This window comes from Vanellus vanellus (assembly GCF_965231255.1).
Source record: "Vanellus vanellus genome assembly, chromosome: 5".
Taxonomy (NCBI): Eukaryota; Metazoa; Chordata; class Aves; order Charadriiformes; family Charadriidae; genus Vanellus; species Vanellus vanellus.
Window position 1 is genome coordinate 78,329,251 of NC_138910.1, and position 15,030 is coordinate 78,344,280.

Below are 15,030 nucleotides of genomic sequence, written 5' to 3' on the forward strand. Positions count from 1 at the left end.
GTAAATCAGATAACTCCGTTCCATTTAGATTTAAAACTTCTCCCTAGCACACCTGCTGCCAAGCAGGGGCAGAAAGGCGCGGGGAGCATTTCCAGAGGGAAAAGTGGAAGCTAATGAGAAACAGCCACGTCTCTGTGCCTTTTTCCCGGCCTGGCTGCCGCAGTGCGGGGCTCGGCATCGCGCTTGGTCCATAGGATAGGACACATTGCAATGGGCAGGGGCACTGTTTCTGATGGATCAGGGTGTCTCGCCTTTCAGACCACCTTTTGGTGACCTAATACACTTTCCAAGTGTTTCAAATGAGACTTATTCTCCTGTCACACATCCCATCGCAAAACAAATTCTGCCACTTGCAGCTCAAAAAGCATTTCCCCACATCCAACTTCTCTCCGTGCCTACAACTGAAAGCAGTCATTGGCAAACACAGCATTACTCACATTTTGGGTTACTGTGGCCACGGTACTCAATGCTGTGGATGCCAGGAACCACATTGTTGAAGACGACCTAGAGCACAGCAGGTGAATGATAATAAGATGGGTTGACCAGACAAAAGATGAACGGCAAAGCCAAGAAAGCTCACCACACAATTCCTCACAGCTTGTCTCGTTTCTCCTGTAGACAGGGTGTTTAGATCAGGAATACATTTTCTAAAATTCTCCTCCTTTCTTACTTTCTGGAAAATCCTCCCAGAAAGTCTTGGCTCTCTGTAAGCCCCGGGGGGGTCTCGGGGTGCTGCTCGGGTGGACAAGTGGCTGCGCTCCCGCCTGGAGGCAGAAACCACAGCAGCAAAAAAACAGATTTCACGGGAAGAGCAGGGGAGGGGGGCGGGGGGGGGGGGGGTGAACAAAAAAACTGGAAATGTGTTAGTTAACTTCGTGTGGTTGTTCGAGCCACTTCCTGACACCCGAGCGAGTCATCTGAATTTAACACATTTCTCTTTTGCATTTTGCAGCTCACCTTTAAGAGAGCACAAGGCGGAGGAGGTGGGAATATATGGACTTCAGCCCTTCCCATCAGTTTCCCCCTGTTACTTTCAAAGATTTTCTATTTAGAAAGGAAGGCTTTTTTTTTTTTTTTTTCCTGCTGTTCATACATTACACATACTTCCCAGCCAAAATATCTTGCTTGTATATTTTTTTAATTTAGCCTACATTACTCAAAATTGCTCTAAGAATAATTAAAGAGAATCACTTTCCCTGCCTCTTTGATTTACCTGGCTTCTTATTTATGAAGAGTGTTTTAAGAAATAGCCATTAAAAAAAAAAAGAGAGAGATCAACAATTAAAGAAAAAAATAGCCCTATATCCTCCTTCTTGTCTGAATCTAATGAAAATGTTTAAACTGCATGGATATTTATCCTTATGAAAAACATATGAACAAAACAAACCCCCCAGTATTCTGGTGAGATTCTGTAAACAGGACAAAACGTTAACTGCGGAAATATATCATTTAAGACCTTTATTTCCTCCTAGCTCTTTCCAGGCACCAAACGAGCTTTGCATGCAGATTTCGTTTCAGCTGGGTGGAATCATTCTCATAACTGCTCTCCAAAGCCCGAGCTCTAAGGTCAGCCCCGCTCCTTCTGCAACGGGATAAATATTAACAAGTGTGACTAACCCATTCCTTGCGCCCTTCTTAAATTTTCCAGAGTGTGTCAGCAAGCATGAAAGCCAGAGATCAAAAAATGCGAGGGTTTTATTGTTGGAACCGGATGGGAAGAAGGATGCAATATAGGCGAAGCCCCAGCACCTCGGAGAAGCTGGTCTATAACACTACCAATAAAAAATAAGGGAATTACTGGACTGCAAGAAAATTACCTTGCCCTTCTGCTCAAAAATGAGTAAATTTTCACTTGCCCCCTACAATAACATTTTACAAGTGCTGGACCAGTGCCCCAAGAGCAAACTTGGACTTTAGGTCCCGAAGGACCCAGAAGGGGACAGAGGTGGTGAGGAAGGTGTGTAATACAGCTTGGTGCCTCCTGGGCAGAGGCTAAGGGGCTGCGATGGCCTCGAGGGCCCACGCTCGCTCCTGTTTTTCTCTTCCCAACTGCTGCTTATGAAGTTTCATGGTGTCATAGGTCATCTTCCAATGCAATGCATCCTTCTGGGAACCAAGCTGCCCTGCACGCTGCAGTTTGTAAGAAGACCAACACAGGCCTGGTTATATCACCCAGAAATTTCTTGGGGTAAAGTCTCAGTCTAACAAATATGGTAATAAATAAAGCACCTAGAGATGCTTATCACTATTGCAGTTTGATATCGGTGCCGCAGAGCCCAGTTTGGAGAGGGATTGGGATGCACAAGTCAAGCAGCTTTGCCCATAGTCCATCAAGGGATGAGAAAGCTGTAGATTGCATTTCTGGTGAGCTGGGCATCGGGAAGGGAGTGAAAGAAAATAAGGAGAGTTGTAAATATAGCAAGCATCTATCACACGGCTTTCCCAAAGTGGACCAGTTCTGTGGACATGGGGAGAGCAAAGGGCCTCCGTACACCCTGCTTGTACCAAAAGTTTGCCAAAAACAGATTATAGCCCTGAGTATACTTCTGTCCAAGGTCAGGTCTAGTCCTGATGAAGCCAAGGAAAATTCAAAGTCAACTGAAAAAAAAAATCAAACCCAGAAATGACGAACAGAAGTATTTAAGCCTGAAAGAGGTTTTTATCCATGTGATCAACCAAAACCTGGGCTCATATGATTCAAAGCTGTTCACTTGCAATGCACAGGCCTCTTACTTTCCACAATGTGTTTAATTCTCCTACACATTCTCTCAAATGAAAGGTATGCCCCAGATTTCAGCACCTCCATTGTGTCTGCTCCATTGACCCCACAAGAAATCATCTCACTCAGTTTGTTTCCACACCTGGCTTTTTTCTCCTGCAGGATGTCAAACTGCAGAGTAGAATATACCCAAGAACATACACTTTTCTCCCTCCATCTTTTGAAGCACTGTAGCTCTAAACCCAACAAATGGGTGAGCATTTTTGGGTCGCTGGCTTTACAAATTGTAAGTGTTGAAAAAGAAGACACATCAATCGTGGTCCTCACCTACACAGCTCCTGTTCCACAGCCTCATTCCACCTTGGCACAGTGATAGCCAGAGCTACTGAACGCATGAAGGGAACTTGGTATGAAGAGAAAGGAGGAGGAAGAGGTGGCATTTATTGACCCCTTTGTATGTCATAGCCTGTGACATCTGCCATGACTTGCCAGACTATGTGAAAACCTTCTACAGATGCTGTAAAGCAGAGGAAGACCTGTTCAGAGGTCATACTTATGAAAACACGTCTCATGCTTAAATCCCAGATCTAAAGATCTAAAGATCCCAGATATTTTTTCCAGCCTGGGAAATGTTTGTATTTGGGTTTCTTCACTCAATAGCTCCTGATCTCCTAAAAATTCCGATGTGTAAATGCCAGATACCCAGCTGAGTCCACGGAGAGTCAAGAAGGAGACACCTGCAAACCAGTGTTAAATGCTGTGCAGAGCTCACCACCTCCATTGCACAGCAGCGAGGTTCTCAGCTGCAATGCAAAAGGAGCCGCGTGGGAGAGGCCGCAAGGAAAAGTCCCAGGAAACCTCTTGTAACTTGCATAATTTTTAAACTTTGCCCAGTTAAACTGTGGTTCCATTAAACTTTCCTTTGGCTGGCATAGGAGTGGCTGAGTTATTATGGAGAACAGCCCTGAGCAATTAAAAGCGAGAGCAACGTTACAAATCTAAGATTCGGTAGACAAAAATCTCTTGCAAAAGACGCAGTCCTAGGGAGTTATAGCCTACCCAAATGGGGAGAACCAAATTAAATGAAAAAACATATTGTATATTATCTTAATTTATATATGAGATTTTAGACAGTTCCAGATTTCTGGATTAAATACAATACCATGTGGCTCCATTAAGCCTCACTGGCCTTTTAGAATATTATTGAAAGAAATAATATATAACAGTTTGAAAGGTTTTTGGATGCTTGGTGGCATCATTATGCAATTTATTAATATGTGGGCAGAGTGACTAATGCCTCTGAGGATGTATTTTTAGTTTCAAAAAAAAAAATATATAAAAAAGAAAGCGTGCTGGGGGGACCAAGAAGGAAAACCGGCTACAAATGGGTTTGTGCTAGCAGCGTGCGATGGCATGCATCATTCTGTCTGTCCCTCCATAAGCCCAGCGCCCAGAATAGAGCACTTCTCCTTTCACTTACAGCATTTCCAAAGGGGCCCAGAGGCCCCAGCAATTGCAATTTGGTAGAATTTGGGTATCTAGCTCCCTCTCTGGCACCTTTCCTCCATTTTTTAAGGCTGAAAAGGACAATTCAGATCATCTAGCTAAACGCTCAATATAAATCCCCAAGAAAATAATTTCACACATTCACTCGCTAATTGAGCCTACTACTATCCGTTTCACCAAAGTCATCTGGGCTGGCCTCCAGTTCTGATTTCAAGATGCAAAAGGATGACAAATCCCCTGCCCCCTTCAACAGCCTGTCCCAGCAGTCAGCCCCCTCTCCCTTCCCAATCTTTCTGTTTTGCCTGTCTTAAATTTCCAGCCGTTGCATCTCGTTATGTTCTCCTCCATTAGACTATAAAGCTCTTTTGTACGTGGTATTTTTTTCCTGCATTTACTGCACAGAGTCAGGTCGCCGCGTGATCTGCTTTTTTGCTAAGTTCACCAAATTGAGCTCCTTAAGCCTCTCTCCACAAGATTTCCTTTTCCAACCCTCAAATCGTCCTTGTAAAACTGAACCGTGGGCTGAGAGTTTACAGCCTCTATCATGAATTCAAGTCCCTGAATCTCAGGTTAATAAAGTCTCTATTTTTTAATAAGGCTTCTGTGAAATGACTAGAAATAGTCCCGCAGGATGTGTTATTTGGAGGTAACTATTTCCACATGGGCTGGAGGTACGGCTTTGCGAGTGGAGCACAGGGAGAGCGGTGGGAGGGCTCTTCCCTCCTCTCCTTACCCTTTTCTGCAGCCTTTTTTAGCGCTCTCCCAAGTTGCGTTTTCAAAAAACAGTATGTTTCTTGGAGGGTCCATCCCGGTGGACATTTCCCCGACCTCTAGGAAGAAGCAGAGTGATTCCACCTCCCTGTGCACACGCTGAAACCAGCTCCCAAGGAAGCTGCCTCCCCCCCAGCACAAAACCTGCCCTGCGCCCGCCGGGGCCGGGAGCCCCATCTCTGGTGGGAGCAGAGGCACTGACAGGGTCTTGGCGCATCTCCCTCAGCAAACCACTCCTTCCCCGCGCCCAAAGAGACAACTATAAAATCTTTTCACCAGAGCCCCTCCTTCCTCCCAAATCAATAGGATTAAAAACAAACCCTGGGGTTTTTCTTCCCCATCCTTTTCCAGAAGCGGCATCCACACTTTGGAGCTGTTTCTTGCCATTATTAGTTGGTTTATTTGCTGTTTGTTAAATGACAGTGGAGGTTCACAGGGGGCTTAGGTCTAGGTCTTTGAAGAAAACACCCCGATATTGCCAAAAATTCAGCAAAATGACAAGACATGGTGAGTTCTAGACAGTCTCCCCAGGCACTGGAGCGGTGGTTCACTGCTCCACAGCTTCTGGATGGGATAACATGCTGCCTTGTCATCGGTCACGTTTGATTTCTATGTGAGACTACACACCAAATGAGGGGTTTAAAATATATGCCAGCTCAGTTTCCATTCAGCCTGTCCTTCACGTAACCCACAGGGACAAACTTCTTGTCCCAAAATGAAACCAAAAATTTCACAGGCAATCGTGACTGACAAAGCATTCGAGCAAGTGAGGTCATTGCCAGCCCAAACACTTTTAAACTTTTTTTCCCTCGTTTGATTTGTTTGACTTTCTGTTAGTCAGCTTTGCTCCTAATGTTTGTGATCCAAATCCTTCGGGATACATCATTCACTTTGTGCCACTTTCCATCACCTAAAGATGCCTACATATGTCTTGAAACCTTCCTGTGACTTAAGAGCTCCGCTAATCTATCTTCGCTATTTGGCTTCAAAAAACCCTTTTCCTCTCTGATGAAAGACCACTAGTTCAAAAGCAAGCGTGAATAGGTGATACAATTAGAGTAAACGACCTAATGAAATGACCCTCTTTTCTAGCTGTGTTGTCCACAAAGAACATATAGAACCTATGGATTAGAGGAACCTGCCATTGGTTAGTGACTCAGCATCCTGGTACTGGTGTTACACGCAAAATGCGATCTAGGCTTGTGTAAGGGACCCACAAAGTCTATTTGATGAATAGGAAATTTTGCCGTCAGTAGTAAAATTTAAAATTTCCACACGGCAAGCACAATTGCTCTAGTATTGATAAAAATATCTGTGCTAGGCAAAGCCCGAGAGCTTGGTTGTTTTGTGAAGGCAGGCAGGAAAGGGTCGAAAACGCAAATATGCTTGCATGGAAAGCAAATAAAAATCATCTTTGAAAGGAAAGAATATTAGTGGATGTTTCCTAATGGTCACCATTCACCCTGTTCATTCTTTGCACTCCACTTGCCAAAGGCATAAGGTTTTAATTTTGTCCATGGTCAATGTAATGTTTAGAGTTTCATCTACTTGAATGATTCTTCAGGGACTGGTTGCAATAGCTACATTTTGGGTTTAAATTGCATTTTTTTTAAAAAAGTACAACTGAATCTTAGCAAGGAGTGAAACTGGAAAGGATAAAATTAGATTCTTGAACCTTCATCCCTTTTTAGAACCAGACACGAAAAAACTGCATCCAGTTTTGTTAAATATTTTTTCCACATCTGGTGTTCAGTCAAAACCATAAGAAAAGTGCTGGAAATCTCACAAGAAGTCTCGTACTCTTGTGATTTCCAGTCCAATTTTTGCAGCCACAGGAGATCTGTATAGTTCAGATAAGAATCTGAAGCAGAAGCCAAACCCAAACTGTGAACCTCCTGAGGCTCACCCCACCCACAACAGCTTATGTCTTTACCCATCATTTGCAGCAGATGTTCTCCCAAATTCTCCAGTGAGATAAATTCCATTAAAAGTTTCAGGAGAAAGATTATAAGATACATACAATACAAAATAAAAGTGTCCAAAGCAGCTCATCATGGCCCATTAAGCTATTGTTAAAGACCTTCACGCCACAGCGTCTATTGATTAGAGCAGTTTGCTTCTCCTTACTACTCGTTTTTCCATGCTGGGCTTTGGGGGCTTTTTGATCTAAAGGCCACTGACGTCAATGAGAGCATTTCCATTGTCTGCAGTGGGCTTCGGATCAAGCCCTCGATAGACTGGTTCTCCCATAGGTCAGCCTGCAGAGTGTGGGCTTCTGCCAGCAGATTGTCCCTAGAACATTTCGCTGTAGATTTACAGTCTTTATAAAATTTTTAAATGAAGTTCTATAGTTAGATTCATATGGTATATCATAAATTACAGCAGACTCTGCAAGTTTGGGTTTGAGGGTTGGTTGGTTGCGTTTTTTTTTTTTTCATTTGGCTCTCGGGGAACATATAGTTTTTTTCCATAGGAACTTTTCTCCAAATGCTAATTTTACCTGCTTTCTGCTATTTTGCAACAGAATGTGTGCATTTTTCACAGCCAAAGCTCTCTGAGGAAGGTTGTACCTGTGGCAGCGGTGGCGATGTGAGCAAGCAGGGACCCAGCATCCGTCCTCTCGATGTTCGTTGGTAGGGCAGGCTGTGGCTCTGGGCTCTCCTAGTCAGTCACTAGTCAGAGGAGTGAAAAAGAAAAGCAAGAAAAGCTTTTGCCTTCCGGAGAAGCATCTTATGTCCAACTCTGCCATCAAACCCTTGAGGGACAAACCCCTGAGGGACAAACCCCTGGGCAAGGGATGATGTTCATGCAGAGCCTCGCACACACAAACACCAGTCTTCACTGGGACCTCCACAGTTTTGACACTTCCTTCGGTGGCCAGACAGTGTGACAGCAGGAGACGAGGGACAGCCCTCAGACACCCGAGTCCTAATTCAGATTCCCCATCGCCAGAGCCTAAATTTAAGAATTCAAGCGGCATTACCGTGCCCATCTGCAAAGTGGGAGCAATAATCCCACAATACCTTCTCAGAAAAGCTGCGAGGCCATGAACTCTGTCTACACAGAGTAGTACTGTTCAGTAGTAAATGAAATCTGTTTTCACTTCCAAGGCTATGGCATAAATTACTATAGGCAGAAATCCAGCCTAGCAGGCAATGAACTGGATGGGGCCCACTCAGTTCCTTCCATCTTTAGCTTTGATTTTCATTGTTCTGTTTCATTAACAGAATTTCCATGTCTTTTTTTTTTTTTTCTTTTCTTTCCCCTCCCTGTTGTATTTTTTCTAAGCTGTTAATTTGCCAGCGGAGAGAATGGCCTCATAATTGTATACCAGCTCCTCCAAAGCACCCACAAGAATCTGAGCAGTTTTTAGCAGACTCAGCGTTTCCCTCTTTACTTCTCAGCCCTTGTATATCTAGAAAAAAAGGCTGAAGAAAGTCTGTTGCTGTGTTCCCACCGCGGGACCATAATCCGGCCACTTGTTTCCTGCTCAAAATGAGCAGATACTGTCCTTAAAATCAGCACAAGTCCTCCCAAGTCAATGGGGCTGTGGCAATTGCACCGCTGGTTCTGAAGGACATAAATACCACCCCAAACCAGGCATTGGCTGAGAACGTCGTGATTCACACAATTCTCTCTTTCGTTCCCTTTTTATTTTTAAGGATGGATATTGATTCTGCTCAGGTCACCTCTGCATGAGGTAGAATGGAGGAGATGCTGAGGAAAACCCTAAGGGAAAGCAATATGGTTCAGGTGACTTTTCCTACTCTCCCCTTTGCCCTCCCATGTTCCCAGTCCCTAAACCCTACCAGGGACCAGCTCCACTCTTGGCCTCTTCCCTGATCACTGGTGTCAGAGGCTACATTTACGCTGTGGATGAAGAGACGTTTCACCACCACTAGCTGCCCCCTCTGATTCATGATTCATTTGAAAGAACTTAATAGCAATAAATTTGATTCAAATCCTAGTTTTTTCCCCAGTAGCAGAGTTTGCGACTGCGTACAAGCGCTCCCACTGGAAAGCAAACTGGAAAGATAAAAATAGATGAGATGAATGAAAGATTACAGGATAAAGTGATGGCCATTTACCAGCTGAACCGGATTCACCGCTGAAGGCTGATGAAGTCTCTGCTGACTTTGGGGTTTAGCAGCAGAGAATCGGCTCCATAATTTGTGTTCAGCCAAGCTCTCTTGGAAGTAACACCTGACCATCTAATATTTCCTTGGGGCCCTGGAAGAGAGGATGTTTAATGCCAACATCTGCAGGAATGGCAGTGTACGAGCTCAACCCGGGCACTGGGGTCTGCAGGGTTGGGTGACCCGGGTTTTAGGGAGTAGAGTGAGTAGGGTGTTGTGAAAACCAGCACCTAATGCATCCCCTGCCTTACCTGCCTCCTCTCAGACATCATTAACTCCTCACCCAGGAGGCTCCTGTGGGCAATTAGGAAAAGCGACATAGCAGGACATAATTTGCCCATATCTCAACATAGGATTTCCACTGTGGTTTGGCTTTGCCCATCATGAAGACCCTGTTTAATCTCCACTTTCGAGGTACGTTCAGGCACAGAAAGGTTAAGAAATCAGCCCGAGTCTCAGAGCCAGAAATAAAGCTCATTAGTCCTCCATCCACAGGGAGCCCTTTGCTTCTGTCCCAGCCGAATTGCCATATGACAGCCGCCGTCAAAGGCATCTCAAAAGAGGAGATCAATTTTATAGCGGTTTTACTCTTTGAAAGCACAAACAGGCTCTCCATTAGGAACTATAATTTATCTGACTGTGACCACTGACTACAGGTCTATGAAATATATCTAAATAGATTGCACAGAGCCAGAAAGCTCAACCCAAGTATATATGGCACACACATAACAAAGCTCTGCAAATCTGAAAATGCAGAGTATCAGCAAGTGCTCTGGTTTTCTGGACTGATTTGGGAGGTAGGTAAGGCTTAGCTGAAGGCTGCGGTTTCTAAATTGGACATGGTTACCTAAAACTATTGGAAATTTGAATTGCATGTCAGATGTCTGGAATAAATGGACTCAAGAGACGTAAGAAAAAACATGTGGCCCAGTATTTTTCTCTTTTTTAATGTCTTTTGGAAACTGTTTAGATCTCATCTGGGGCTTGTATAGTTTCTTTGTTTAGTAATACCGAATTGAAATTCTTTATAAAGCTTTGTTAATTAAAAGGTAAAAACTTGATTGTTGCACACAGAGCCCTTCATTCTGAAAGATGCCTGTGCACTTTCCAAAAGTATACTCTACTTTCCAAAAAAGTAAACAATCCTTTGAAAACTAGGCAACACAGTTATTTTATTTACCTCAAATCGACCAAATTTAAACTCCAAAATGGACTGTTATGTTTCTAACTCTGCCAATAGCTGTTGTAGCCGAGAGGTTGCACAGCAAGCGGCAAAGCTCTGCCCGAGCCCCTGGTGCCAGGCTGACTTGGGGCTGCGTATCTTTAGCAAGACCATCCAATACTACGATGAAGATTACGAGCAATAAATTTCCTGTCATTTGCAGTGATCTCTGGGGTGAACTATATCACCTGCTCCTTGGCACACGACCGTATCATCCCGCTGTGCAATAAGACCAAAAGGGACACCCAAAGGGACCTTTCTATAGGCACAGTGGCCTAATCATAGAATGTTTTAGGTTGGAAGGGACCTTGAACATCATGAAGTTCCAACCCCCCCTGCCATGGGCAGGGACACCTCCCACCAGCCCAGGTTACTCAAAGCCCCACCCAGCCTGGCCTTGAACACCTCCAGGGTTGAAGATTCCACAGCTTCTTTGGGCAACCTGTGCCAGTGCCTCACCACCCTCACAGTGAAAAACTTCTTCCTAATATCTAATCTAAATCTCCCTTCTTCCAGTTATAAGCCATTACCCATCGTCCTATCACTACATGTCCTTGTAAAAAGTCCTTCCCCAGCTCTCCTGTAGGCCCCCTTTAGGTACTGGAAGGCTGCAATAAGGTCTCCCCGGAGCCTTCTCTTCTCCAGGCTGAACAGCCCCAACTGTCTCAGTCTCCTCAGAACTGCGGAGGCACAACTTGGGATTAAATGTTGCCCACCAACACATGGCCTTGGCTTTTAAAAGAGGGATTTTTTCAGCTTTGCCACATCTTGGAGATGGTACACAGATTCCTGTGCTCATGTTGGGGTCCCTCACCCCATTTTCCACCACCCTGTAGCATTGCCACAACCTTCATTGTTTGCTTGGTGAAATCAACCCAACCAACCAACCTACTCTTCAGCCACCAGCAGCTTCTTGCCCCACACTCCTTATCTGGTGGATCTTCCCCCGCTTCTGGTGCTCATTAATAAGTTCCCAGGACGATGCAGATTTTTTTAAGTTTTTCTACATTGGTTTTTTTTTGTTTGTTTGTTTTTTCTTGTGCCTTCTGAAAGGGCTAGAGAACAACACATGGTAGGTCAAGAGTATGGCTGAAAAAACACACCCCACCCCCAATCGTTTGACGTAATCTTGTTCTACAGAGTCCCAGAGACTGGACTAAGAGACCCCATGTCTTTCTTTTAATCTGACAAGGATGCACGCTTAGGCCTAGAATTGCTGGAAATGGCATAAGGGCTCAGAAAATGACACTTTTTCTCTAGGACACCTCTACCTTTTCAAGATTTTGCACACAATGGAAACGGCAGAGAATCCACGTGGGCTGTCCAGGCAAACTCTGCAGCACCTCTCAGCAAAAACATATGGTAGTTGGTGCAGCTGAAGCTATGTTTTCTGAAAGCCCTAAACTATACCAGGTAAAGTAGAGTTAATGGTGGCATATAAATGTCACTGGAAAAAATTACTGCCTTTATATTTGCTTCTTTTGCGGGTATTAAGGAATCTTCATCCAGTCTCTGCTTTTGGATATATGTATATATATAGGTCTGAGCAGACTTGGCAGGGTTAAACTGCCGGGGGTAAGAAAGGACGTAAACTCTTGGAAGGATTTTGACACCCCCCTCTTTCCCACTCCCAGCACTCAGGCATGCCAAAACTTTATGGTTTCTTTTAGACTTGCATAATTAAATGAGTGATGAGGAATTTCTCACCGATATAAAACTGAATTATTTGTTGCTTAAAATAGAGCTGTACCCTCTCCAGGTCGTCAGCTGGTGTCAATCAGCCCGTTCTGGGACACCAGATTTTGCTCCTTGTGGGGTAACGCCAAGAGCATCAGGACAGTGTGGTGCAACCCCAATGGGTCTAAGACTGGGAAAGGGCCATCATAGTGACCAGAAGAGAAGCAGTCCTTATAATACTCTTTTTTTTTTTTTTTTTGAGGAGTTCTCATGATCGTGATGGAATCCTCACCCCGATGGGGGGAGGTGTGGGGGGGAGCAGAATCTGTAGAGGACAGGACGGGCGTGGGCTGGGGGGATGGTGGCTGCGGGGAAACCCACGCAGTTTTTCTCCCCGTTTACCACGACGGCCTGGGTTCATACTTGCCAAATTTGGCGAGGAGCCGGTAGATTTACGAGCCCCGGGAGCGCAGGCGGCTCCAGCTGCTGCGCTGCGCGGTGGAGGAGCCGGAGTGAGCCGCGACGGGGGGGGGGACAGCGGCCGCTCCCCCCCTCCTCCCTCAGCTGCACGGGTGAAACCAAGTGTAAAAGCGGGGGAAAAGGCAAAAAAAAAAAAAGGAACAAAAAGGAAGAGGGGGCGGGGGAGGATTTGGAGCTGTCTCCCCTCACAGCTTCACCTTTAAGGGGGTGAGAAAGGCTGGTCCCTGCGCACCGTCGGGCTTGCAGGGCATCGCCCCCTGCGCAAGGTGGGGGCTTGGGGAGGGTTGGGCAAAAAAAGTGTGTGTGTGTGGGGGGGAATAAAGTCAGAAGGGAAAAAAAAAGCAGCAAGAAAGAAATGCTGGAGGTGTTACGGAAAAGAATAACTTGTCCACAGGGTGTCACTCTTGACCCACATTTGGGCCAGCACCCAGCTTTGTCTGTGGCAGCAGGAAATTGAAGATTTTTAGTTCCCCAACAAGCCTCCAAAAAGGCAGAAGTCTCCAAAAGAAAGTCAGGCTGGCACCTCTGGGTGTGCTGGTCTGGGCACCCACCTACCCGGCTGCTCCCGGCTCTGCTTACCCGCCCTGCCGCCCTCCTCACCCCGCGTTGCACCTTGCCTGGTGCTGCCCGCAGGATGGGGTTTGCACAGGGTTCCTCGGGCCAACCTTACAGCACACCATGGAAAAAGGGATGGAGAGTGGAAGAAAACACTCTTCCCTACTGGCAAACTTTTTCTCACCATTCGGCCCCAAACTTCTGCCATCATAATCCCCCTCCTCCCCCCAATGTTTCAGAAGTATTTTAGTTTACTGTGAAATTCCCGTATCATCCCGTACTGTAAGCCTGCCCCTTCCATCTGGGTAACCTATTTCCCAGGCACTGCCTCATGGAAGGTGCTACATTACAGCTGTATGGTGAGTCCTGAACCAGGTTAAACTAAGTGCTGATAATCCTTTGCTTTCGGTAGCTGTTACTCAGCAGAGATTGGAGGGATTCTTCAGCTAAGGAGAAACCCTATGAATTACCACCTTGTTCTCTGCGTCAAGCTGTAGGCTTCTGCAGTCAGGAGGGCAAAGCTGGGGTCAATGCAGCTTGGGGTGTATCCTGAGAGCAGGGAGAGCCCTGACCTTTTGTCTGATGCTGTGCTGAGCCTAGGCAAGGCAGGGCTGCCTGCCTGCACTGCCCGTGCCAGCCGGAGGGTTAGCTGACACATTAGGCTTCCCAGGACAGGTACAGGGGGATGCGGTCAGCCACCAGGCTTGGAGGGGCCAGCGGGTGACATGGATGCTGGGGTCAGCAGCACAGCAGCCAAGGTACGGGCTGCAACTTTTATAAAGCATCAGCAGAGCATGAATTATGGTGTGTCCTCCTGGCAAGGTTCCTGGAGCAGAGGACACACCGGCAAGAATGCTATCTCCTCTTCCAGGGCTGGTTGGGACAGGATTTGTGTGTAGTGTGTACAGCACATAATTCATCAGGCTATCATTTACATAGCATGAGCTCAGCACTGCAGCACTCTCTGACATTTTGAAATATTCTGCTAGGGGCTCGGCAGCTCACTGGGAGCATCAGGCAAGATACATCCCAAAAGGGATGCTGTCCACTTGCACGACTCGACCCTCTGCTTGGAGGAGGTGCTCCCGAAAAGCCATCAATCTTACTTGTCTGCGGCTCCCTTGTTTCTGCAGTGACTTCACTCTTTTGCCCCAGGACAGTGTTTTTAGGTGTGCTCGGTATAATTTTAAACATTTCTTCATTTTCTTTCAGGCCATCCTCCTTAATGTGGCTGTCCCAAGCTTTTATGGAAACACCTGCAATATGTAAACGCAAACGTATAAATCTCTGTAATGTGAAAAACCAGCTTCATGAAGCCGTACAAGAATGCAGCCATGTGACTGCGAAACTTCATTTACAAGTATCTAAATATAGATCATAGCAAGCAGCAAACCCAGACTTCAATTTTAAAAGCGAGGGCATAGGGGAGAATGCAGAGTCAGCACTTCTTAAATAAGAAGTTCGTCTTGTACTAATTCATTTACAGCAGCATCTTCCTTTGACACAGCAAATTTGCATCACTGAATCCTGATCACAGAGTCATAAAGATTTTTATGGGAGTCGGAAATAGTCTCTGTGCAGGCGCTGCTGTGGAAGCGCTGCACCACCGCTGACCTCCGCACCCAGACAAGGGCACGCTGCAGTTTGCACCAAGTGAGCTGCGCAGGCTTTACTCCTCCGTATGCTTTTATCACATCCCATTATGGTTCCCAGGTTCCAGTTTGCCCAAGTCGCTTCCCAGCACCAGTGGCTGTGACTGCTGCCCATGGTGTAGGGAGCACGACAGGCTGCTGAGCACCATGCAAGGGGTGCACAGGGTATGCAGGCTGAGCGGTGAATACTGGATGTGTCCTCCATTCCACCTGCCTACACCTGCATCTCTACTGTTTAGGATGCTGGAGATATCCCCCACACCATTGTATGTCTACTGCCATCATCCTGGCTGCTGTTAGGTATTATATTAA